Source organism: Leiobunum rupestre, chromosome 11 (assembly GCF_980474605.1).
Source record: "Leiobunum rupestre chromosome 11, qqLeiRupe1.1.hap1, whole genome shotgun sequence".
In the NCBI taxonomy this organism is placed as follows: Eukaryota; Metazoa; Arthropoda; class Arachnida; order Opiliones; family Sclerosomatidae; genus Leiobunum; species Leiobunum rupestre.
The window spans coordinates 4246162-4271157 of NC_143394.1; the positions used below are offsets into that span (position 1 = coordinate 4246162).

Sequence of the window (24996 nt, forward strand, 5' to 3'; positions counted from 1 at the left end):
TTATCGTAAATATCACCCACCCTCTTGTCAGATATATCTGATATCAGCAGCTTAACGTAATTCCGGGGTCTAGAGAGAAGGGTCTATTACCCCAACGATATATTACGTGTAATATTTTAAACTACACATCAAATTATCATGATACAATTAAGTTAAAAAACATTTAACGTATTATAGGGGTAAAAATGTAATATTACTTAATCTTACTATACTTTAAACAAACGCTATACGTACATTAAAAAAAATTAGATAAACTTAAACCGAAGATGACATTTTACACAAAATTGCGCTACATTATCATACAACCAATACCAATTAACTTTTCGTAATGACTTTAATACGCGAAATTTCGTCACAATTGTCGTACCCTAAATTCCGATAATTCCACAAATTTCGTAAGATACTTAATATTTACATTTAAATAAACGTCTTCTTGATTGCCAAACAGCTTAATAAAAGCCCTTTAAAAATAAGGGATTATTTGCAATTGATTAAGATTGGTTTAAAACGTTCGTTATTGTGACTCTTCTTGTCCGTTCATTCATTTCCTCTTGTCTAAAAACGGCGTCTTTTTTTTACCTTTTTTTAAACCTAATTACGATTACGAAACCAGGAAAAGTTTATCTTGAACGAAATCTGCCACGCGCGAATTCAGTGCCCCCCCCCCCCCCCCCCTGCTGCTCGCCTGGTCCGAACTCATCAAGCATCAAGCGGTAAATGGTAACGGACAACCATTCAAGCGAGAATTCTGACATCATCTTTTAGCACGAGGCGTTAATTACTTGATTTGAGAAAAAAAATAGTTTGAATATTTTATTGGAGCGTTGAGTTGTGGATAGGGTGACGGGTCCTATTGGCCTATTTTTGTATATTTTTATTTTGCCAAAATATGGGTACAGGTGAAAACGTGTTTTGAAGTTTAATTTGGGTAGTCGAAGCCGGATTTTATTCGGTGACAGTTGTCGGATATTGGATAAAAAAAGGTTATATAAACAAGAACCCTTTTATACGTATTCAAATTTTATTATTTTTTTTAAGGAAATTGTAAATACGTTTTAGGACTGCTATCGGAAATCGAAATTTCTGGAATAAGTCTTAAATATTAGCGAATTTCGGGACTCTGCCCTAAGTACAATATTTAGACAAAACTCGAGTGTTAATTTCGAGTTTTTTTTTCTCAAATTTGAGATTTTTAGTTGAACTCGAGATTCTGACCAAATTAAGATTTTTAGGTAAATTCGAGATTCTGACCAAATAAGAGATTTTTAGTTAATTTTGAGATTTTTAGTTGAACTCGGGATTTTGACCAAATTAAGATTTTTAGATAAATTTGAGATTCTGACCAAATTAAGATTTTTAGATAAATTTGAGATTCTGACCAAATTAAGATTTTTAGATAAATTCGAGATTCTGACCAAATTAAGATTTTTAGATAAATTCGAGACTATGACCAAATTGAGATTTTTAGTGAAATTCAATATTCTGACCAAATAAAGATTTTTAGTGAAATTCGAAATTCGGACCAAATGAGGATTTTTAGTAAAATTCGGGATTCCGTCGAAATTGAGATTTTTCTTTAAATTCGGCATTCCGTCCTAATTGCAATTTCTAACCAAATTATATAGAAATTACGTTTTTTATAAAAATTTTTAGTTAAAGTCAAGATGCTGATCAAATTAATTTAAAAAAAATCGACATTCAGGGCAAATTAAGTTTTTTTATCAAAATTCTAAATTCGTTTGAAATTACAATTTTTTTAGACAATTTAGAGAAACTTCCTAAACCCTGTTTCCAACCAAGTTCCTATTTTTAGACAGTTTAAGATTCTTATCAAGTTCATTTTATCTAAATTCGAGTTTTCTAAAACTATTTCTAAAAATACAACCTCGTCGAAAATTAATATTTAGATATTAATATCTCTTACAAATGTCTTTTACGAAATACACAGACGAATGTATTAGGTATAACTTCCAAATAATTCCGTAAACCCATTTTCTACACCAGATAAAAAATGCGAGGTGGGGGGAGGGCATATAAATCCCCCCAAATCTCGAATTCCGTCCCGAGATTAAACCTATTCGGAGGGAATCGAACGTTTCACCCGAAATAAGGGAGAGAAAAAATCCCTATTTTCATCCCAGCACAGGATCCCTGCTCTTGAGCCTCCGAGCGTCTCCATCACCTCCGCTTCCGAGCGCCTCCGAGAGCCTCCACTCCTTCAACCCCCGCCCTGCCCTCGGGGGTCATCCATACGCGACACCGTTTCCCTCGGCTCCCCACCTTCCCCTCGGCTTCCCACCTTCCCACTCCTTCGAACAAGTTGGGAGCACTCAAAAATTAATAATACGACTTATTTCTTATCTCGAAAATCTTCAATTTACTCTCATTTATTTTAATGAATCTTTTTTCTCTTATTTTGTCTAAATAAGTTGTCGTTGCCTAAATTAGTTGTCGTTGCCTAAATTAGTTGTCGTTGCCTAAATTAGTTTTCATTGCCTAAATGTGTCTTCGTTGCCTAAATTAGTTTTCATTGCCTTAATTAGTTTTCATTGCCTAAATTAGTTTTCATTGCCTAAATTAGTTTTCATTGCCTAAATTAGTTTTCATTGCCTAAATTAGTTTTCATTGCCTAAATTAGTTTTCATTGCCTAAATTAGTTTTCATTGCCTAAATTAGTTTTCATTGCCTAAATTAGTTTTCATTGCCTAAATTAGTTTTCATTGCCTAAATTAGTTTTCATTGCCTAAATTAGTTTTCATTGCCTAAATTAGTTTTCATTGCCTAAATTAGTTTTCATTGCCTAAATTAGTTTTCATTGCCTAAATTAGTTTTCATTGCCTAAATTAGTTTTCATTGCCTAAATTAGTTTTCATTGCCTAAATTAGTTTTCATTGCCTAAATTAGTTTTCATTGCCTAAATTAGTTTTCATTGCCTAAATTAGTTTTCATTGCCTAAATTAGTTTTCATTGCCTAAATTAGTCTTCGTTGCCTAAATGCGTCTTCGTTGCCTAAATTAGTCTTCGTTGCCTAAATTAGTCTTCGTTGCCTAAATTAGTCTTCGTTGCCTAAATTCGTCTTCATTGCCTAAATTAGTCTTCATTGCCTAAATTAGTCTTCATTGCCTAAATTAGTCTTCGTTGCCTAAATTAGTCTTCGTTACATATAGATTCGTTGCCTAAATTCGTCTTCATTGCCTAAATGCGTCTTTGTTGCCTAAATTAGTTTTCATTGCCTAAATTGGTTTTCATTGCCTAAATTAGTTTTCATTGCCTAAATTAGTTTTCATTGCCTAAATTAGTTTTCATTGCCTAAATTAGTTTTCATTGCCTAAATTAGTTTTCATTGCCTAAATTAGTTTTCATTGCCTAAATTAGTTTTCATTGCCTAAATTAGTTTTCATTGCCTAAATTAGTTTTCATTGCCTAAATGCGTCTTCGTTGCCTAAATTAGTCTTCGTTGCCTAAATTAGTCTTCGTTACATATAGTAGATTCGTTGCCTAAATTCGTCTTCATTGCCTAAATGCGTCTTTGTTGCCTAAATTAGTTTTCATTGCCTAAATGCGTCTTCGTTGCCTAAATTAATCTTCCATACATATAGTAGATTAGTTGCCTAAATGCGTCTTCGTTGCCTTAATTAGTTTTCATTGCCTAAATGCGTCTTCGTTGCCTAATTAGTTTTCTTTGCCTAAATGCGTCTTCGTTGCTTAAATTAGTTTTCATTGCCTAAATGCGTCTTCGTTGCCTAATTAGTTTTCATTGCCTAAATGCGTCTTCGTTGCCTAAATTAGTTTTCATTGCCTAAATGCGTCTTCGTTGCCTAAATTAGTTTTCATAGCTTAAATGCGTCTTCGTTGCCTAAATTCGTCTTCGTTACATATAGTAGATTCGTTGCCTAAATTCGTCTTCATTGCCTAAATGCGTCTTGGTTGCCTAAATTAGTTTTCATTGCCTAAATGCGTCTTCGTTGCCTAAATTAATCTTCCTTACATATAGTAGATTCGTTGCCTAAATGCGTCTTCATTGCCTAAATGCGTCTTCATTGCCTAAATGCGTCTTCGTTGCCTAAATGCGTCTTCGTTGCCTAAATTAATCTTCCTTACATATAGTAGATTCGTTGCCTAAATGAGTCTTCATTGCCTAAATGCGTCTTTGTTGCCTAAATTAGTTTTCATTGCCTAAATGCGTCTTCGTTGCCTAAATTAATCTTCCTTACATATAGTAGATTCGTTGCCTAAATACGTCTTCGTTGCCTTAATTAGTTTTCATTGCCTAAATGCGTTTTCGTTGCCTAATTAGTTTTCATTGCCTAATTAGTTTTCATTGCCTAAATTAGTTTTCATTGCCTAAATTAGTTTTCATTGCCTAAATTAGTTTTCATTGCCTAAATTAGTTTTCATTGCCTAAATTAGTTTTCATTGCCTAAATGCGTCTTCATTGCCTAAATTAGTTTTCATTGCCTAAATGCGTCTTCGTTGCCTAAATTAGTTTTCATAGCTTAAATGCGTCTTCGTTGCCTAAATTAGTCTTCGTTACATATAGTAGATTCGTTGCCTAAATTCGTCTTCGTTACATATAGTAGATTCGTTGCCTAAATTCGTCTTCATTGCCTAAATGCGTCTTTGTTGCCTAAATTAGTTTTCATTGCCTAAATGCGTCTTCGTTGCCTAAATTAATCTTCCTTACATATAGTAGATTCGTTGCCTAAATGCGTCTTCATTGCCTAAATTAATCTTCCTTACATATAGTAGATTCGTTGCCTAAATGCGTCTTCATTGCCTAAATGCGTCTTCGTTGCCTAAATTAGTTTTCATTGCCTAAATGCGTCTTCGTTGCCTAAATTAGTCTTCGTTACATATAGTAGATTCGTTGCCTACATGCGTCTCAATTGCCTAAATGCGTCTTCATTACGTAAATTAGTCTTAGTTACAGAAAGTACTTTTCATTGCCACAGTCACACTTGAGCCGAAAATCGAGTTTAAGTCGGTTTGAATGCCAGTTTTTCCATTGAAATTGAGGTAAACTGGCATTGCCTCAATAAGTCGTCATGGCCTCAATAAGTTTTTATGCCATAGAAACGTTTTCATCAAAAGGTTTGACTAATTTGACAACAAAAAACATAGATTTTTAATAGATAAATTAATAAATAACATATAACAGGGGTACAGTCCTGAGAATCGGAGCTGAAAATCACAAAACCAGTGGGCACTCGAATAAGAGTTTTAAAACCGGAAAATTCAGAGTAAAACCGGCGTCTAAAATCTCAAAATCCGAGTAAAATCTGAAAACCGGTTTCGGACTTATAATGCGTTTTCCAAGAGCTAAAAATCAACAAATCAGTGCTTCTAAAGCAGTTTAAAAAGAAAAAATTTTTATCTAAAATCTCAAAATCCGAGTAAAATCTTGAAACTGGTCTCGAATTATCCAAACCGGTTTTCGCGACCTATAAATCCACAAACCAGTCTGAAAAAGCGGTTTTAAACCAGCGAAAATGGTTCCCTAAAATCTTAAAAATTCTTAGAAAAATCTTGAAATCTTCTAATCTCTAATTAGAGAGGTTAAGCGGGTGACTTTTCAAACGTTAACTTCTAGGCTTCTTCCGCGTTGCTGTACCTGACGTTTCGTCAACCTATCTTGCCAACGCTACGTAAACTTACTTTTTATTCCGAATGTGAACGGCTACCAGGGAGGCATAGCTCCGGATAAAAAATGACTAAATGTAGATCGAACGAAAATCTCAGGCATAACGTATTATGGCGTCGTCGACTATGCGCGAATCCTTTCTTCGGTTGGCGACGCAGTTGACTAGAAATCGTCGGGTCCCCGCGCCTTCCCGCTCACTGTAAAGAGACTCCGTCTTCGGTTTCTGTTTTGATCAATTCTCGAAAACGAAATGATTGATTAGAGCGCTTTAGCGTGGAATTTCCGCTATCGAACCCGGGCGCGAACGACACCTCTGGCGCGTGACATTTTGATGACATTCACTAAACCGCCCCGATTACGACGACCTGGAGTGGCTCGCCTTTCGCCCTTATCCCAAATACGCCTTGTTCGATCAAAGGACGAGTTTGCAAAATCGAGAAGATTTTTTATCTCTCGATATTGCAGATTTGTCTGATTCATAACAGTGATTTATATCGGGATTTTAATCGAGATTTTTTTAAATAAATTTTTTGATTTTAAACGAAACGATTTTTTAAATAAATTATTTGATTTTAAACGAAACGATTGTTTAAATAAATTATTTGATTTTAAATGAAACGATTTTTTAAATAAATTGTTTTATTTTAAATGAAACGATTTTTTAAAATAATTTGATTTATATTTATTATCTTTAACAGAAAACAACGGATATTTTTTTAAATAAATAAATATTATTTACATAAAACGATTTTTTAAATTACCAAATATAATTAAGTAGTTTTTTAAGCATATCATTGATTTAAATAAAGTAAGTAAATTTTTTTAAGTAGGTATATCATTGTTTTAAATAAAGTAAATTTTTAAAATATATTGTTTTAAATAAAGTAAATTTTTAAAATATATTGTTTTAAATAAAGTAAATTTTTAAAATATATTGTTTTAAATAAAGTAAATTTTTAAAATATATTGTTTTAAATAAAGTAAATTTTTAAAATATATTGTTTTAAATAAAGTAAATTTTTAAAATATATTGTTTTAAATAAAGTAAATTTTTAAAATATATTGTTTTAAATAAAGTAAATTTTTAAAATATATTGTTTTAAATAAAGTAAATTTTAAAATACGTAATTTAAAATATTTTAAGTAGGTATATCATTGTTTTAAATAAAGTAAATTTTTAAAATATATTGTTTTAAATAAAGTAAATTTTTAATATATATTGTTTTAAATAAAGTAAATTTTAAAATACGTAATTTAAAATATTTTTTAAGTGATTTTTAACAATAAATCATTTAATAATGTTTGTTTATCGATTTTTCACGAAAAAAAAATGCTTAAAATGTTTAAACATCAATCAAATATATTTAATTAAATTATAATTTAAATCAAATAATTCTATCAACAACCTTGTAATATTCCGAGTGCAAAAATATACCGAAATTTAATAAAATAAAATTGATTTTTTCATTACAAAATGAGTGCTCATGTTAAAAATGTTTTTTTCTATTTTATTAAAATTAAAATTTAATTAAATCAATTTCCTAAGTAATTTAATAAAACTCAATTAACTTAGAGTCACCAGTGAAAATATTAATGTGTATTCGAATTATATTTACTTTTAATATTACTATGTGGATTTTCAATTAGTTCTGATTATTTTTGGCGTAAATTGATAATTCTGGGTCACACTTTAGGGTTTTACGTCGACTTTTGGTATCACTGTGTGGATTTTAAAATAGTTCTGATTATTTTTGACGTAGATTGAGAACTCAGTGTCACACTTTAGTGGTGTTACGTTACTTTCGTTATTAGTGTGTAAATCTAGATAAAGTTGCAAAGTAACAAGATATGAAATAAATGCTTATGCAAACTACGTTTCTGTGTCGTAATTTCGTCGATAAATCAGATCAGTTAAAAGTCTCTTTGTTTTAAAAACTTGTTCGTTTCCTTTCGGTCCTATTATTCAATTTTTAAATGGCTTTTTTTATCGTTTAGTATCTTTTATCTCATCAAATATTTCGAAGCCGGAATTCGGCCGATAAAAATATTTGTCGTGCAGCGGATCGCGGTGATTTATGAACGTCCCCGATTTTATCCCTTCAAACGAGTTAAAAAGATCCATATTCCTTTAGTTTTTCTTATTTTTTACAATGATACTTTCATCTTGACCCTTTTTCTCTTGGTTGATGAAAGTAATATATCGGTACCTTACGTTGCTGTTGTCGTACTAGATGTAAAAATAGTTTCGCAAAATATTTCAGAATAATAATTATAATCAGCTACTCTAGTAACCAAGGCACCACCTCAGGCCTAGGTCAGCTAACTACAAAGTGGCAATCCGTCAATAAACCAAATAATGGTTTTTTTTTTCAAGTTTTGCATTTTTTACCAAATACTTAATCCTAGAATTATTTTTCAAAATATTTAAGTCTCTGGAATTATTTTTCAAAATATTTAAGTCTCTGGAATTATTTTTCAAAATATTTAAGTCTCTGGAATTATTTTTCAAAATATTCAAGTCTAGAATTATTTTTCAAAATATTTAATTCTCTGGAATTATTTTTCAAAATATTTAAGTCTCTAGAATTATTTTCAAAATAATTATAGTCTGTAGAATTATTTTTCAAAATAATTATAGTCTCAAGAATTGTTTTTCAAAATAATTATAGTCTCTAGAATTATTTTTCAAAATAATTATAGTCTCAAGAATTGTTTTTCAAAATAATTATAGTCTCTAGAATTGTTTTTCAAAATAATTATAGTCTCTAGAATTATTTTTCAAAATAAGTGTTTAGTAAGATTGTTTTACAAAGTATTTAACTGTCTAAAATTATTACTAGGTTCTCTGGACCTTGTTCCCTAAGCTACGGCGAGGTTTCAACTTTCACGAGACACGATTCCCAACAAATGTGGCGTTGCAAAGTGAAAATTGTTCCGTTATAACTAATTTTGGACGCAATTGACTTAGTTTTAGCTTCTCTAAAGTTTAATTTAGATAATTTAAATAATTTTAATGGTTTTAATGTAAAGTTTTGTTTTGAATCAATGAAAAGGTAAGAACAAAGAATAATAAATAGCTAGGCTAATACTTTTGGCACTGGTGGTTTAAACCAGATAAAACCACTAATAAAAAATGCTCGTATTTCTTATATCTAGCCCTCATTACTTCGAAAATACTCAAATTGCCCGAGGCGAAGGTGCTAACTCCTTATAAGCTTGAGACCAGACAGCCAAATATACTCGCTTATCGGCTTAAAGGCCTAGGATTTCTTCTGGCAGTTTTCTTTTAAGTTTTCTTCCCGCCGCGCAAATATCCTGGTGGTAGGCCAACCGCGGAACACGTTGGCCTACCACCAGGGTAATTGCGCGGCGGGAAGAAAACGTAAAGGAAAACTGCCAGAAGAAATCCTAGGCCTTTAAACAATAACGCGGGTAACGGGGAAACAATCATTTGTACAGGCACGAACCAACTTGTTTTTAAGTCTCTATCCTTTTTGCGAGAAACATCTCTATAGAAAAACGCTCTCATAGTTTTCTTCTAGCTATAGACGCTCTTCCTCCGCTTAACTCGTCAATAACGTCAAATGGGCTGTAAAAGCGAACGGCGGATAAGCCGCGCCAGTTGACGCCACCGCCAGCGCCATCTATAAGATAATATCGATACTACGTATAGACCTTTCTCCGGAGAAAACGGTGGTGCTTAAGCGCTCACCTTGTCTCTGAGGCTTTTAGCCTTGGCGCCCGAACAACATCCTCCGGAAAGACACACGACGAACGAGAAATTGGGTCGAAGCTGTGTCTCTTCTTCTCGTCGCGGTTTAAACCATCAAGCGTGCAGCGTTGTCAACTATACTACGCTTTTATTTCGTTTTAGGGCTCGTCGTTGCTTACATCCTGCAAAGTTATTACAATTGGCGCCTGTTTCAGATGCCGTTCTCGAAATGGGCGGAGTCGAACTTGTAAAATGTTGGTCACTTGCTAATTTGTAGGTCATCATTGGATTGCCGTTACAACCGAGCGTTTATTAGACTCATATTCTGTGTTTCAATCGGATCCGCCAGATGGCGTTCTCGAAATGGGCGGAGTCGAACTTGTAAAATGTTGGTCACTTGCTAATTTGTAGGTCATCATTGGATTGCCGTTACAACCGAGCGTTTATTAGACTCATATTCTGTGTTTCAATCGGATCCGCCAGATGGCGTTCTCGAAATGGGCGGAGTCGAACTTGTAAAATGTTGGTCACTTGCTAATTTGTAGGTCATCATTGGATTGCCGTTTCAACCGAGCGTTTATTAGACTCATTCTGTGTTTCAATCGGATCCTCCAGATGGCGTTTTCGAAATGGGCGGAGTCGAACTTGTAAAATGTTGGTCACTTGCTAATTTGTAGGTCATCATTGGATTGCCGTTACAACCGAGCGTTTATTAGACTCATTCTGTGTTTCAATCGGATCCTCCAGATGGCGTTTTCGAAATGGGCGGAGTCGAACTTGTAAAATGTTGGTCACTTGCTAATTTGTAGGTCATCATTGGATTGCCGTTACAACCGAGCGTTTATTAGACTCAAATTTTGTGTTTCAATCGGATCCGCCAGATGGCGTTCTCGAAATGGGCGGAGTCGAACTTGTAAGATGTTGGTCAACTTCATAATTTTGATAGGATTTCGTGATTGTGGATAGTCAATAGAACTGAGGTGTTATTGGACTCATTTTGTGTTGCAATTAGGACCCCCAGATGGCGTTCTAGAAATGGGCGGAGTCGAATTCGAAAAATAAGGGTCAACTTACTAATTCTAAAGCTGATAAAACCGAGTGTTTGGACCAGCGGTTCCAAAAAGGTGTTCCGCGAAAGGGTCACAGGGGTTCCGAGAATTCGCAGCGCAGCCATCTTTGTTTGTGTCAAGAGTCTTTTAAGATAAGTAAAAAAAATGAGTTGGGGTTCCGCCAGAATTAGGTGGATAATTTAGGGTTCCATAGCAAAAATAAATTGGGAACCGCTGGTTTGGACATTGCACCAAAATTTATTTTAAAAACCCTTTACCCAAAAATAATTTTTGTGAATTTTAATTAATTTAATTGATTCATAAAATCATTAATTTAAATAACATTATGTACTTAAATGGAAGAATAAATATAGCCAAGAAACAACTTCTAAAATAATTCAAATACAATGCAAATCTGAGTCAAAATAAAATATTAAATGGAAATTAAATTTACTTAAGATTTAATTTAAATTTAGATTATATAACTGAAGAAAGCGAGTATCCTTCCATTAGATTTCGGGAAAGGATATCGTTTAAAAAAATCCAATCTGAATAATAAAAATTGATTGATTTAATTTTTAATTTCGTAGTCTGAAAGTCTGTGCCGAAAAACTAAATAAAGACACTTTTATAACCTTATAAATTCGCATTCAAATCTGTAAATTCTTTTTAAAATCTAGTAAATTATTCACGGGTTTAAAAACTGTTTGGGGGGCTTGTAAATAGATAAATACGAGAAATACTTCTATCCTAGATAAATAATTTCTTTAAATCCTTATTTAAAGCAGCAATGAAGCTAATTCATAAAAAATAAATATTTAATTTATATTTTATAAAATGCTCAAATTTTGATGAAGAATATTAAATTATAAAATAATTTCTTTAATGTATTCTATAGTAAGTTATATTATTCAGTGTTTCACAAAATTATGTACTATGTTAAAGTATTATTTATCACAAAACTATTTCAAATTATTATAATTAATATAGTCTAAATATATTATTTACAAACTATAGTTTGAAGTCGGAAAATGACCGAGGCTTTTTTTTCCGGAAAACTTTCCGTATTTTTCCGAAAAAATTAAAAAAAAAGGTTTTCGATCCATGATTAGCCTAATATTGTTCTCAAATTTAAATTTTGCCTCATTTTGTCGAATCCAAAAAAAATTAAAAACTAAACCCCTATTCTAGTCAAGAATTTGTGGCAAATTTTTGGCTTTCAATTTTTCTGGAAAATTAACAACTCTATGTAATAATACAACATTTAGGTATCAAAATCGATTTGAAAACTGCATCTTTATTGCATCTTTTGAAAGAGTTTTAATTTTCCGAAAGACTTGGCTTTAAATTGAAAACTATATATTGCGCAAGTAAACTTTGTATTTATTATCTATTTAAGTATAATTGTTATTGATTGTATAAATTAGAGTGAAACTGAACTTTTGGTCCCCGTCGACCGGCTTGTTTTTCGTCGTCTGTCTTACGCAGGAAGAAGCACTTTAAACTTGTTGCGTAAAGGATGACCAAATGTTGTTTGATTTGAAGCAAACAGAAAATGTCATTTTTTTTAAACAGAGGATGATTAAGCTTCCCTTTCCAAAGCACTTGGTTTAGTACCATTTGCAGGCACTAGGGGGAGCTTGAGTGCGACGTCAATTCAACGCTTTCAGTAGCAATAAGTATTAACTGAAAAATTAAAAAATTCAATCATACCGTTATCTCATTGGTTCCCTGACGCGATTGAAGCGCCGCCTGTGACGGTTCCCCCCCCCCCCCCAATCGTTAAAGGTGAAATATCAACCGTGGTGCGCGGGGACCTTTTCAACACAGCTATTCTCCTAAAGTATGTATAAATAAATGCATTCTTAGTTTAAGTTAAAAAATACCCTTGAGAGTAACTTTTTAGTTCAAAAACAACCTTGAGAGTCACTTTTAGTTCAAACATAACCTTGAGAGTCACCTTTTAGTTCAAAAACCAATTTGAGAGTCACCTTTTAGTTCAAACATAACCTTGAGAGACACTATTCAGTTAAAACATAACCTTGAGAGTCACCTTTTAGTTCAAAAACAAACTTGAAAGTCACCTTTTAGTTCAAACATAACCTTGAGAGACACTTTTTAGTTCAAACATAACCTTGAGAGACACTTTTCAGTTAAAACATAACCTAGCTGGAGGGTCACTTTTAGTTCAAACATAACCTTGAGAGACACCTTTTAGTTCAAACATAACCTTGAGAGACACTTTTCAGTTAAAACATAACCTAGCTGGAGAGTCACTTTTAGTTCAAACATAACCTTGAGAGTCACCTTTTAGTTCAAAAACAAACTTGAAAGTCACCTTTTAGTTCAAACATAACCTTGAGAGACACTTTTTAGTTCAAACATAACCTTGAGAGACACTTTTCAGTTAAAACATAACCTAGCTGGAGGGTCACTTTTAGTTCAAAAACAAACTTGAAAGTCACCTTTTAGTTCAAACATAACCTTGAGAGACACTTTTTAGTTCAAACATAACCTTGAGAGACACTTTTCAGTTAAAACATAACCTAGCTGGAGGGTCACTTTTAGTTCAAACATAACCTTGAGAGACACCTTTTAGTTCAAACATAACCTTGAGAGACACTTTTCAGTTAAAACATAACCTAGCTGGAGAGTCACTTTTAGTTCAAACATAACCTTGAGAGTCACCTTTTAGTTCAAAAACAAACTTGAAAGTCACCTTTTAGTTCAAACATAACCTTGAGAGACACTTTTTAGTTCAAACATAACCTTGAGAGACACTTTTCAGTTAAAACATAACCTAGCTGGAGGGTCACTTTTAGTTCAAAAACAAACTTGAAATTCACCTTTTAGTTCAAACATAACCTTGAGAGACACTTTTTAGTTCAAACATAACCTTGAGTGACACTTTTCAGTTAAAACATAACCTAGCTGGAGAGTCACTTTTAGTTCAAACATAACCTTGAGAGTCACCTTTTAGTTGAAAACAACCTTGAGAGTCACTTATTAGTCCAAACATAACCTTGAGAGTGACTTTTATTCATAGACTTCTGATAAAAGCGAAATACCAAATTAAAAATTGTCTAAACTTTGAGCTTCAAAAGGTTGAGGAAAAATTTGTTTTTTTTTATCTGAAATTATTGTGGCAATCCGGTATTGCATCACTATGTTGGTTACACTACCCTGCACCATTTTGAAAAACCTATTTTGAAAGCATAAGACAACCGATATTTCAAGAAAATAATATTAGCAATTTAGGTAAATGTACACTTTTATCGTAAGCAGCTTCTTATTCACTTCTGTTAGTAGGTCGAGAAACAATTTTACCAAATGTATAATCTGGTTTCATCCCTTTAACAAAACACGACCTTTGAAAAATAATTAAAATTTTATACCCTTATTGTAGCCGAGATAAATCTTCTAAAATCTAAGCCCTAGCTCGGGGTCCCTGAGGGCTTGACTAATAGGGGTTTTAGCCCCCTCCCGGTTGAGGGCGTTTTGGAGAATTGTTTCTGTGATTGCGCACTGTCTTAATTATATTTCTCGGATGGTGTTGAGCGAACCCAGTCGGTAATACCGCGCTCTTTTCACCAAATGAATTCCCAACAGAGCGGTTTGCTAATTATCGCTGCAGCCTAATTATATTCCGTCTCTTGGTACTTGATAGGTATAGAAATACGCTCTGTATTGTGAGAAATGTTGCCTGAAAGCTAACCATTATCCCGTCTAGCCTATCAAATGCGATTTAAGGCGTTGTATCTTTTATACATATACCGCTCAAAGTTTGAATATTAGTGTGTCTAACAGGCTCTATCGATATTTTGGGAAATTACGAGTTATAATGTCTGAAAGGTTGTTTGGCAGTTCGGTTTAACTTCCTAAAATATCAGAAGAACAGTTCGGTTTAACTTCCTAAAATATCAGAAGAGCAGTTCGGTTTAACTTCCTAAAATATCAGAAGAGCAGTTCGGTTTAACTTCCTAAAATATCAGAAGAGCAGTTCGGTTTAACTTCCTAAAATATCAGAAGAGCAGTTCGGTTTAACTTCCTAAAATATCAGAAGAGCAGTTCGGTTTAACTTCCTAAAATATCAGAAGAGCAGTTCGGTTTAACTTCCTAAAATATCAGAAGAGCAGTTCGGTTTAACTTCCTAAAATATCAGAAGAGCAGTTCGGTTTAACTTCCTAAAATATCAGAAGAGCAGTTCGGTTTAACTTCCTAAAATATCAGAAGAGCATTTCGGTTTAACTTCCTAAAATATCAGAAGAACAGTCCGGTTTAACTTCCTAAAATATCAGAAGAGCAGTTCGGTGTAACTTCCTAAAATATCAGGAGAACAGTTCGGTTTAACTTCCTAAAATATCAGAAGAACAGTTCGGTTTAACTTCCTAAAATATCAGGAGAACAGTTCGGTTTAACTTCCTAAAATATCAGAAGAGCAGTACGGTTTAACTTCCTAAAATATCAGAAGAGCAGTTCGGTTTAACTTCCTAAAATATCAGAAGAGCAGTTCGGTTTAACTTCCTAAAATATCAGAAGAGCAGTTCGGTTTAACTTCCTAAAATATCAGAAGAGCAGTTCGGTTTAACTTCCTAAAATATCAGAAGAGCAGTTCGGTTTAACTTCCTAAAATATCAGAAGAGCAGTTCGGTTTAACTTCCTAAAATATCAGAAGAGCAGTTCGGTTTAACTTCCTAAAATATCAGAAGAGCAGTTCGGTGTAACTTCCTAAAATATCAGGAGAACAGTTCGGTTTAACTTCCTAAAATATCAGAAGAGCAGTTCGGTTTAACTTCCTAAAATATCAGGAGAACAGTTCGGTTTAACTTCCTAAAATATCAGAAGAGCAGTTCGGTTTAACTTCCTAAAATATCAGAAGAGCAGTTCGGTGTAACTTCCTAAAATATCAGGAGAACAGTTCGGTTTAACTTCCTAAAATATCAGAAGAGCAGTTCGGTTTAACTTCCTAAAATATCAGAAGAGCAGTTCGGTTTAATTTCCTAAAATATCAGGAGAGCAGTTCGGTTTAACTTAGTAAAATATCAGAAGAGCAGTTCGGTTTAACTTCCTATTATATCGTAAGAGCAGTTACATCCATTAAGTTAGCGCCCCCAAGCGACCGATTTAAAAATTACAATCTGCACCTTATTGCACCCTCCATGCACCCTAGTGCACCACCGTAACTTTTTGCTGCACCATCTCGGGATGGCGGGAAATTAAAAAGGGGGGGGGGGGCTAAGTTAACGACAGCTACCCGTATTCAATATCGATAAAACTAACTTACTTAATTGAATGCACAATCGATGCACCAAGAAATTTCATTGCACTAAATCCCTTTTGGAGATATGAGTTTAAGGAAATGGGAGTCCAGTTTTTTAATTTTAATAAAAGGTATTCTTGTCCGAAGAAACAAGCTGAAGCCCTTCAGCTGGTCAAATACAGACCTCCCTAAAAACAATTTAGTTGTATAGTATATATTTATCGGCGTTAAGAACTCAATATCGGAAGACAAGTTGGTTTGATTTGGTTATAAAATCAGAAAAGCAGCTGGTTTCAATTCCTAAAAGATCGGAAGAGTTTCTGGGCATTATCTTATTCCCTTGTGGGAATTTTGCATTGTCAATATAGTTGAGAATAATGGGCAGTTAAAATTTTAAAGGTTTAAATCTTTTTTCTCTTTTCAATCGTCTACGATCGTGTAGGTGTGTTTTTAAGCGCTGCTTTATTTAACGAAATAGATCGTCGGTTTTAGTGGGAGTATAAAGTAGAACGATCAACGACATTCACGTTTTTGCCACTAGAAGCGTTTGTTGTTTAAGGTGAATTGTGTGTAGAAGCCTCCACATAGAAGTTCCTGCTGAACAACGCTATGTGCAAACCGTAGTGCAGGTTTGAACTGCGAATGAAATGTGGAAATTACGTCACTACTATAGTCAGTTGCAGGCTAAGAAAGACAAAATATATAGTTCAGTCGGCGCAAGGATACCTCAGACCATTTCCGGCCAGTCGACCGCGCGTAATTTAAATTTGACCACTTTACGGTCAAATTAAAATTTCGTGAGTTTCATCGTTTTTTCGCGCCATCTAGGAACCGAAATTGGAATCTATTTTTTAATTTCATGTTGTCATGAGTTTAATTACTGAATGCAGCTAAAGAAGGTTCGGTAATTGAAGCTCCAAATATTTTAAATAGCCCAAGAGGTAAAAAGCATGATAAAGGTTTATTGTTAACAAGTAAAGAGTAAAATATAATTTTAAACGTCTATAGCTCATTAAGACAACGTTACCCCCAAGAAAGCGTGGTAACTATTTTAAAAGAAACTGCCGATTTAACTGGTAAGACGTAGAAATAAATTTACAAAATTAAATAATTACACATACTATTTTAAATTTAAGAATGATAGGAATGCCTTATCTTTTAAATTTGCTCGCCACCACAATTATGAAATCAAAAAATAAAGATTCCAATTTCGGTCTCTAGATGGCGCTAAAAGACGACGAAAAGGGCAAAATTCAAATTTGACCGTAAAGTGGCCAAATTCAAATTTCGCGCGGTGGAATGACCGGAAACGATCTGAGGCATCCTTGCGTCGATTGTACTATATATTTTGTCTTTCTTAGCCTGCAACTCACTATACAATAAATACTACCACCAATTAACAAAACCCTTCATTATCCCTTTAAAGGGACTATATTCTAAATCGAAAATTCGTCGGCTAAATCGTGCTAAGTAGGTTTTAACGTAACTAGCGCCAGTTACCCCTGGTGTCGGAAATGTGAAATGAGGTAATCCCCACAATTACTTTATACTCCCTTTAAGTTTAAGATTATCTGCAGAAACGCAGTGTACATCTGGACGAAATTCCTGTAATTAGCTTTTATTAGAGTTTCCCTCCTACTATTTCTCGGAACGCTTAGATCAACTGACCGTATTTTGTCCTGCAATTGCTTTACTTCCGCTTCTGTTACTTCATCTTGTTTCCAGTGGTGGGCATTTTAGCGAAATCCATGCTCAGCTCATAAACCGCTCGTGGGAACCTGGCATGTTGGTCTCTCATGCTCTTTTTTGGGAGCGATTCAAATAAGTTATCTCTCATATCCAAGCACATAAACATGTTTACTGTTAGCACGTCATTCTCTACAGTGATGGGCATTTTATCGAAATCCATTCTCAACTCATAAGCTGCTCATATTTATCTCTTCATGAAAAATAATAAATTTTGCTCGTCTCTTCAAAGAGACCAACTACTGTAGAAAACCAATTTCTTTAAAAATACTGAAATTTTTATGGTTTCATCGTTTTACCTAGGTAATTTCAGTATTTTATAATACTGTTATAATATAAAAGGTATTTAATCAACACATAATTGTGAAACTGCGAAATTAGTTTAAAATTATGAAAAGCTAATATTTTATAGCTCAGAAAACCTGGTTTTAGGTTAATTTGATTTTAATTTTACATAGAACCAATAACGGCTGAAATTTCGTCTGCTAAGCAGACGCTTTTTAATTTATCGCCTGCGTATCAAACGAAAATTCAGCAGGTTATGAAGCTCTCGAGTTGAAAATGATAATTACGAATCTCTAGTTTCAGTGAGACGATAGTTTAAGCCACATCAATTAATTCTTAATTAATTAATTCCGCTCATTTAATCAAACTAAAATTGGTATATTTAATTAATAGCTTAACTAATAGCCAAATATAGAGACACCTCTCAATTATTGAAAAAAGTTCGCTCATTTGGACTCCAAATGCTCAGAGTAGCTCTAAAATGAGCGGAGTGTGCCCATCTCAGGTTTTATTTGGAGTTTAAGACGCGGAGAAGGTCAAGGTTCTTACAAGCGGGAGAAGGTGTAAAAAAGAAACTCGCTTCATTCCTTTTCTCTCCGATAAGCGGCGCTGTTTTCTTACGGTCTTTAAATTGGAACATCTGACGCTAATAATAAGTGAACTAGTCGTATTAAACGCATTAAATTCCTTGGTTTAACGCCTTTCAGAATTTTAATTGAGATATCCCGAAAATTCTAAAACCACCTTTATAAAGTCAAGTAGTTTTATACGGTTTAGTTGGAAATATTTAAATCGAAAACGTTTCTTACTCTTTTAGGTTGAATAAAAAGAAATCAAATTATTAATATTAACCACGGTTACTAATGTTTAACAACACCCGGTATTGGACCACACCAATATCATGATTTGACCAATTTTAGCTGATTAAAAATCTGTGAAAATCGGGGAAAAGGCGATATCATAAGAAAATCACAAAAATCGGTTAATTAATGAGTAAACGCTTCCAACGCGACCCGAATTCGCGGATATTTAGTTGATATTTAACGCCATTTTGGAAAATGGCGGGTTAAAATATTTTTGAAACAATAACTGCCTTAAAAATTAACAAAATTTAGAATTTAGCTGAAAAGTTAACTGTGGTTTGATAACACACAACAGGTGAGAACTTATGTTTTTGCTTGATATTCAACGCCATTTTGGAAAATGGTGGATTAAAACTCTGTCGTAATTTTTTCCAGATTTTATCGACATTTTTATGTTGGTTGTTAAAACCGAGCAGATGGTTCCTGAATTGTTTTGGTGGAAAATCGATGCCATTTTGGCAAATGGCGTAGAAAATCTTACAACGTAATTGATAGCTCTTTTTGCTCAAAGTTTCGGTTTGGTTTCGTCACTATCGGCGTATGAAACGTTTTAATTGAAATCGAGCCCAATCTTGGCAGATGGTAGATTCTTTTTACAATATTTTAATTACTAGAAGATGTGGTTTAAGTACGGCATCCAAAAATAGTAAAATTCACTGACAAGTTGTGAGTCTCACTCAATAAACAGCAGATTCATCAAAATTTTACTTTTAATAATTATTTTTAATTTTCTTCACCGGGTAACTTTATTTGAAACCAGCTTATGAGCAGAGAGGAACCGGTTTAAGATCAATCGAAACCGGTTTAAGATCAAGCGGGACCGGTTTAAGATCGACAAGAACCGGTTTAAGATCAGCGGGACCGGTAACCAGTTTAAGATCAATCAGAACCGGTTTAAGATCAATCAGAACCGGTTTAAGATCAATCAGAACCGGTTTAAGATCAATCGGAACCGGTTTAAGATCAATCGGAACCGGTTTAAGATCAATCGGAACCGGTTTAAGATCAATCGGAACCGGTTTAAGATCAATCGGAACCGGTTTAAGATCAATCGGAACCGGTTTAAGGTCAATCGGAACCGGTTTAAGGTCAATCGGAACCGGTTTAAGGTCAATCGGAACCGGTTTAAGGTCAATCGGAACCGGTTTAAGGTCAATCGGAACCGGTTTAAGGTCAATCGGAACCGGTTTAAGGTCAATCGGAACGGTTTTTAGATAAATGGGTTCGGTTTAAGATCAGCGGGACCGGTAACCGGTTTAAGATCAATCAGAACGGTTTTTAGATCAATGGGTTCGGTTTAAGATCAATGGGTTTGGTTTAAGATCAATTGAAACCGGGTTTAAATCAGCGGGACCGATTTAAGATCAGTCAGAACCGTGTTTAGATCAACGAGTTCGGTTTAAGATCAATGGGAACCAGGTTTAAATCAGCGTGACCGGTTTAAGATTGATCAGAACCGGTTCAATATAAGAGGGACTGGTTTAAGATCAATCACAACCGGTTTAAGATCAGCGGGACCGGTTTAAGATCAATCACAACCGGTTTAAGATCAGCGGGACCGGTTTATAATCAATCACTTAAGCGACATTTTACTCTAACATTCCTGATTGAAAAAACTGCTTCCCAATCCAAGTAAAAACATTTCTTCCTGAAAACGCCGTAATAAATTTCTCCCTAATGTTAGTGTACCAGCGAAATAGCCGGCATTGTTATCGTAAAACAATAATAGTCTAAAAGACGGATTAGTTCCCGACCATAGTGCTATTCTTGTAGCGGACAATAGCGGAATTTGAAATAAATATGTGAAAATTGGAAGCGATACGGCGGTGCGTAGCGTGACGCGACACGATAAATTCTCTCGCTCATACATCAAAAGAAAACCCGCCTAAGAATTGAAATCGGCCTTATTTTATTCATTTCGGCCTCCGTTCCTTTCGCATTGATTCCTTTCGGGGAGCCGGAGATGTCTTTTTGTTTCGGAGTTCGATCTGGCGATTCGTCTTGACGCTGAAAGCGGGAATCTGTTTCTGAAACGCGTTTTTTTATCCTTTTCTTTAAACGAAACGAGGTCTAATGCTCGTTTACTCTCGCTGTCTGTGCGTGACACGGAAAAATTCGTTTTAGGTTTAAATATTCACTCGCATTTACTCCAATTTGAATTGGGCTTTCCACTTTGGGCCGGTTTTTGGGAACTTCTGTATTTTGTTTGTTTGTTTTTGAAATGTGCGGTAGCTTTTTTAAACTACGCTATGGTTTTTGTTTTTGGAAACTACGGTAGGATGTCATTGAAACCACGATACGCTATTTGCTGAAAATTACGATAGATTATGTTGAAAACTACGATAGATTATGTTGAAAACTACGATAGATTATGTTGAAAACTACGATAGATTATGTTGAAAACTACGATGCCATTTATTTTGTTGAAAAGTACGATACGCTTTATTTTGCTGAAAAGTACGATACGCTTTATTTTATTGAAAAGTACGATACGCTTTATTTTATTGAAAAGTACGATACGCTTTATTTTATTGAAAAGTTCGATACGCTTTATTTTGCTGAAAACTACGATACGCTTTATTTTATTGAAAAGTTCGATACGCTTTATTTTATTGAAAAGTTCGATACGCTTTATTTTGCTGAAAACTATGATACGCTTTATTTTATTGAAAAGTTCGATACGCTTTATTTTGCTGAAAACTACGATACGCTTTATTTTATTGAAAAGTACGATACGCTTTATTTTATTGAAAAGTTCGATACACTTTATTTTGCTGAAAACTATGATACGCTTTATTTTATTGAAAAGTACGATACGCTTTATGTGGTTGAAAACTACGATACGCTTAATTTTATTGAAAAGTACGATACGCTTTATTTTGCTGAAAACTACGATACTCTTTATTTAGTTGAAAACTAAAATACACTGTGTTGAAAACTGCTATACGTTTTTGTTGAAAACTGCGATACGTTTTTGTTGAAAACTGCTATGCGTTTTTGTTGAAAACTACTATACTTTTTGTTGATTCAAGCTTAATACGTTAATCCTTCATTCATATCTTAACCACCATTGATTCGCCTTTTTTAATAAGAAGAAAATCTTTGTAAATACAGCCAGTCACTTTCTTTAATCTAAAAAATAACTATTATAACTTTTAAAGAAAACCACAATTTACTGAACTGTTCTTTTAGTCATGACTGCTCAGGCTTATGCCAACAGATGTCGCGACGGGCCGTTTGGCCAGCATTTCGTTTTTGCAGCGGCTCATTGAACCCTAATACGATTATCTGGCATCCAAAACAGTATTGGGAAAACCATTTGGCTTAGCTTCCGTTTCTTAGGCGCAATTTCGTCTAATGTCCAATTAATTTCCCAGCTTGAAATAGAAATACCAACAAAAAAGTCGGCCGACTTCGCTAATGGGGATACATTTATAATTAGGAGGCTCTGAAGCCCCTAATGCGGTCTGCCACGATTTAACCGAATGGGTTTTTTCGTTGGATTTAATCCCATTAATCTGTTTAATTTCTCGCTAATTCCAGAAGTACCGCTTACAACGGCCAATTGATATGCTTATTCAGTTGGTAATTTTCAGAGATCTAAAGGTAATCAGATATCTAGATCAGGTTTAACTTTTAAATTCCACTTACCCATCGATCTGATTTTTTAATCTAAACCTAGGAGGATGGAAATACTGGAGGGGAAATATGGGATTCATAGGCCTGGCAATGTGAGGAATTCGGACATAAGGTACTAGAGACGCCTAGCGGACACCATAGTCAAAAAATATTGAGTGGTTAATTTTTAATAAAATCAAGAAATTTCGGGAAATCGAAAAGTGCGCGTCCGCCGCGACACCTGGTGAGAAGTCGGTGAGACGTAAAAGCGCGCGCTGCTGAAGACGCGAAAAAATTGTTTTGCACGCGCGGCGCGTTCCAGTTATAAGAGACCTAAGCCTAAATTGCGCGATTTAGGATAGTTCGCAAATCGCTCATACGGGGTTAGGGGCGCTGACGGCAGCCCCTAAGCTGGCGGCGAAAATTCAAACCCAAACACCTGGCGTTATTTTTCGTTTCAACTTTTTAGGCCAAAAACTATTTTTTCCAAGACAAAAAAAGGTACGTGTTAGTATATTGAACGTCTTGTTAATCTTTTGATACGGAAATAAGGCAATATTTGGAAAAGCTTGGCCGTTCCCCTTTAATGTGTATATTCTTGTGGAAACAAATGAAAATAAACAATATATTATTAATTAAAATTTCGAATGTAATTTAGTCGGGGGATGTGTAAAATCCAGATTAGTTTCGGCTTAAAACTACCTGGTTTGCATTTCGACCCAAATCAACTGATCTGATAAAATTTGAGCTTCAATACGGATAATCTGATATTTTAATTCTCTTAATTTTTTCTTCGGTTCAGATAACGCAACTGTTATACGATAATCGGTTGAAAGAACTAACTAGAAGTATATAGTTTATTTTGTAACTTTTCAATCTGAACTAAAAACCACGAAATTTAAGGTATATTTTTCAAAAATAAATGATTTAGTTGCATATTTAAACCAACGTGAAAGCTTCAAAGACGTCAATAAAAATATCGGTACAGAAAAGCTCGCGAAGAACGGAATTAAATTTTAGACTTTACTAAATAATTCAGAAACATCAAAACTATCTTTCTGATGAGATCAAATCTGTTCGACTCACTCAGATTTCTTCACTGATCTGCTTTTGAATTTAAAAACCAGTTAATCAAACGGTTATTGGCTATAGATTTTAGATTTTATTTCAGGCTATGTAGTGATTTTAAAATCGTAATTTTGGTAGTGCCATCTTGAACTACCCATGAACTTTCTAACTTTACAAGAATATTGACGTCATTCGTTGTGTCTTCTGGTTTTCAAACCCGTCTAAGTTTTCGAGCGAATTTACGTGTAAAAGTTCCTGCAAGAATTCTTGTCAACTTAGTTTTCCCGTTGAAAATGTAAATGAACCGTAAACAACATCCGAGATACCTTCGCCATTCCTAATGCGTACCAATATGTATTCCCAGCGTAAGCCGTTGTGGTTCCAGCGTCCGTTTAATTAATTTATGCCGAAAAAATGGCACCCCGCGAAACAATATGTAAAGCGGCGTCTTCGATTTTTCGCTTGGTAATTAATCAACGCCCTCTTCCGGCTATTCTTAGAAACGGCTTAATCGGTATTTGTTTCCGAAGCGCCCTCTCTTATTAGTATTTAAGAAAACTGCGCGCTATAATTTTAAAAACCGAGTTTCCGTTACTGGCCACCGATGGCGCCACCGTCGTCATCGACCCCGAGGCGGGAGGGAGGTATCCGAGAACACCAATAAGCTCTACAAAACCCTTTTTAATTCCGGGGCGACTAGGATTTCTCCGAAGCTTTTCGTCGGGCCTTGGTCAACGATCTTAAGCCTCGGCGCGTGTAATTTTCTTCGCTTACTAATTATAAATTCCGCAGCGGGGAATCTCGAGCAGTCTGTTTTACCTCGCCGTTTACCCGGCCACTTGTCTTTGAAATGGCCGAACAACGCTCGAGACATTTTCGGAGATTATTCCGAAAAGGGGGTGGCGGGGTCTGGCCCGTTTAATAAGTTTGCAGCCGAATACAGGGTGCTGCCACGTAAATTCCAACGGCTTCCTGACTTCCACTTTGAATTGGCAAAAATAGTGGTAATTTCTGACCGTTATTTAGGTCTACTTATTATCAATTTCTTATAATAATTTGCGTTTTATTTATAAAAATATTTAATGGTCTGTTAATAAACGTTTTAGAGCCTTTTTTTTAACTAATTTATTTTAGTGTTGCAAGTCGGAAAATTTTCATGATAAGTGTAATACATTGTTTGCAAATTTAAATAAAGCGGCATTTTCGCCTCATTTTTTCGAATCTGAAAGTAAAACTAAACCTATAGACTAGTTTAAACTGATTAACAATGTAACAATATTAATGTTTTATAGTATGTTTACTAATATTAAACATTTTATATCGATAAAAAGTTTAAAACATTTAAAACGTAATTTAAAAAGTAATTTGTGTAAATTGTTTTCTTTTTCCGATTTTCCGGAAATTTTTCCGCATTTTATTTTTAATTAACAACACTAATTTATTTTCATTTTCATTGACTACCGTACGCATTTAGTTTCACCTTTAAACGATAGGGAGCGCCATGGTGAAAGTTGGATTTGTATTTTAACTCGGAGGAATTGCTACAGATGGCGCTTCGAACGCTGTAATTTACATATCGTAGCGCGTCTGTCTTTGTCTTCCGTTAACACTGCCTCTAGTAGTCTTGCCAATATACGATAGGGAGCGCCACGAGGAAAGATTAATTTCTATTTCAATTTTAAATCACAGGAATTGCAACAAATGGCGCATCGAACGCTGTGAATTACATTGGTCGTAAGGTACTAAGAATAATT

The 24996-nt window shown here is 34.4% G+C and overlaps 1 protein-coding gene across 4 annotated transcripts in view; it reads left to right on the forward strand.

Annotated features, from left to right (window-relative positions):
* Window positions 1–24996, forward strand: part of LOC149921160 (homer protein homolog 2-like) — a 344059-nt gene that overhangs the window by 484 nt on the left and 318579 nt on the right. The gene's annotated exons all lie outside the window — the stretch shown is intronic.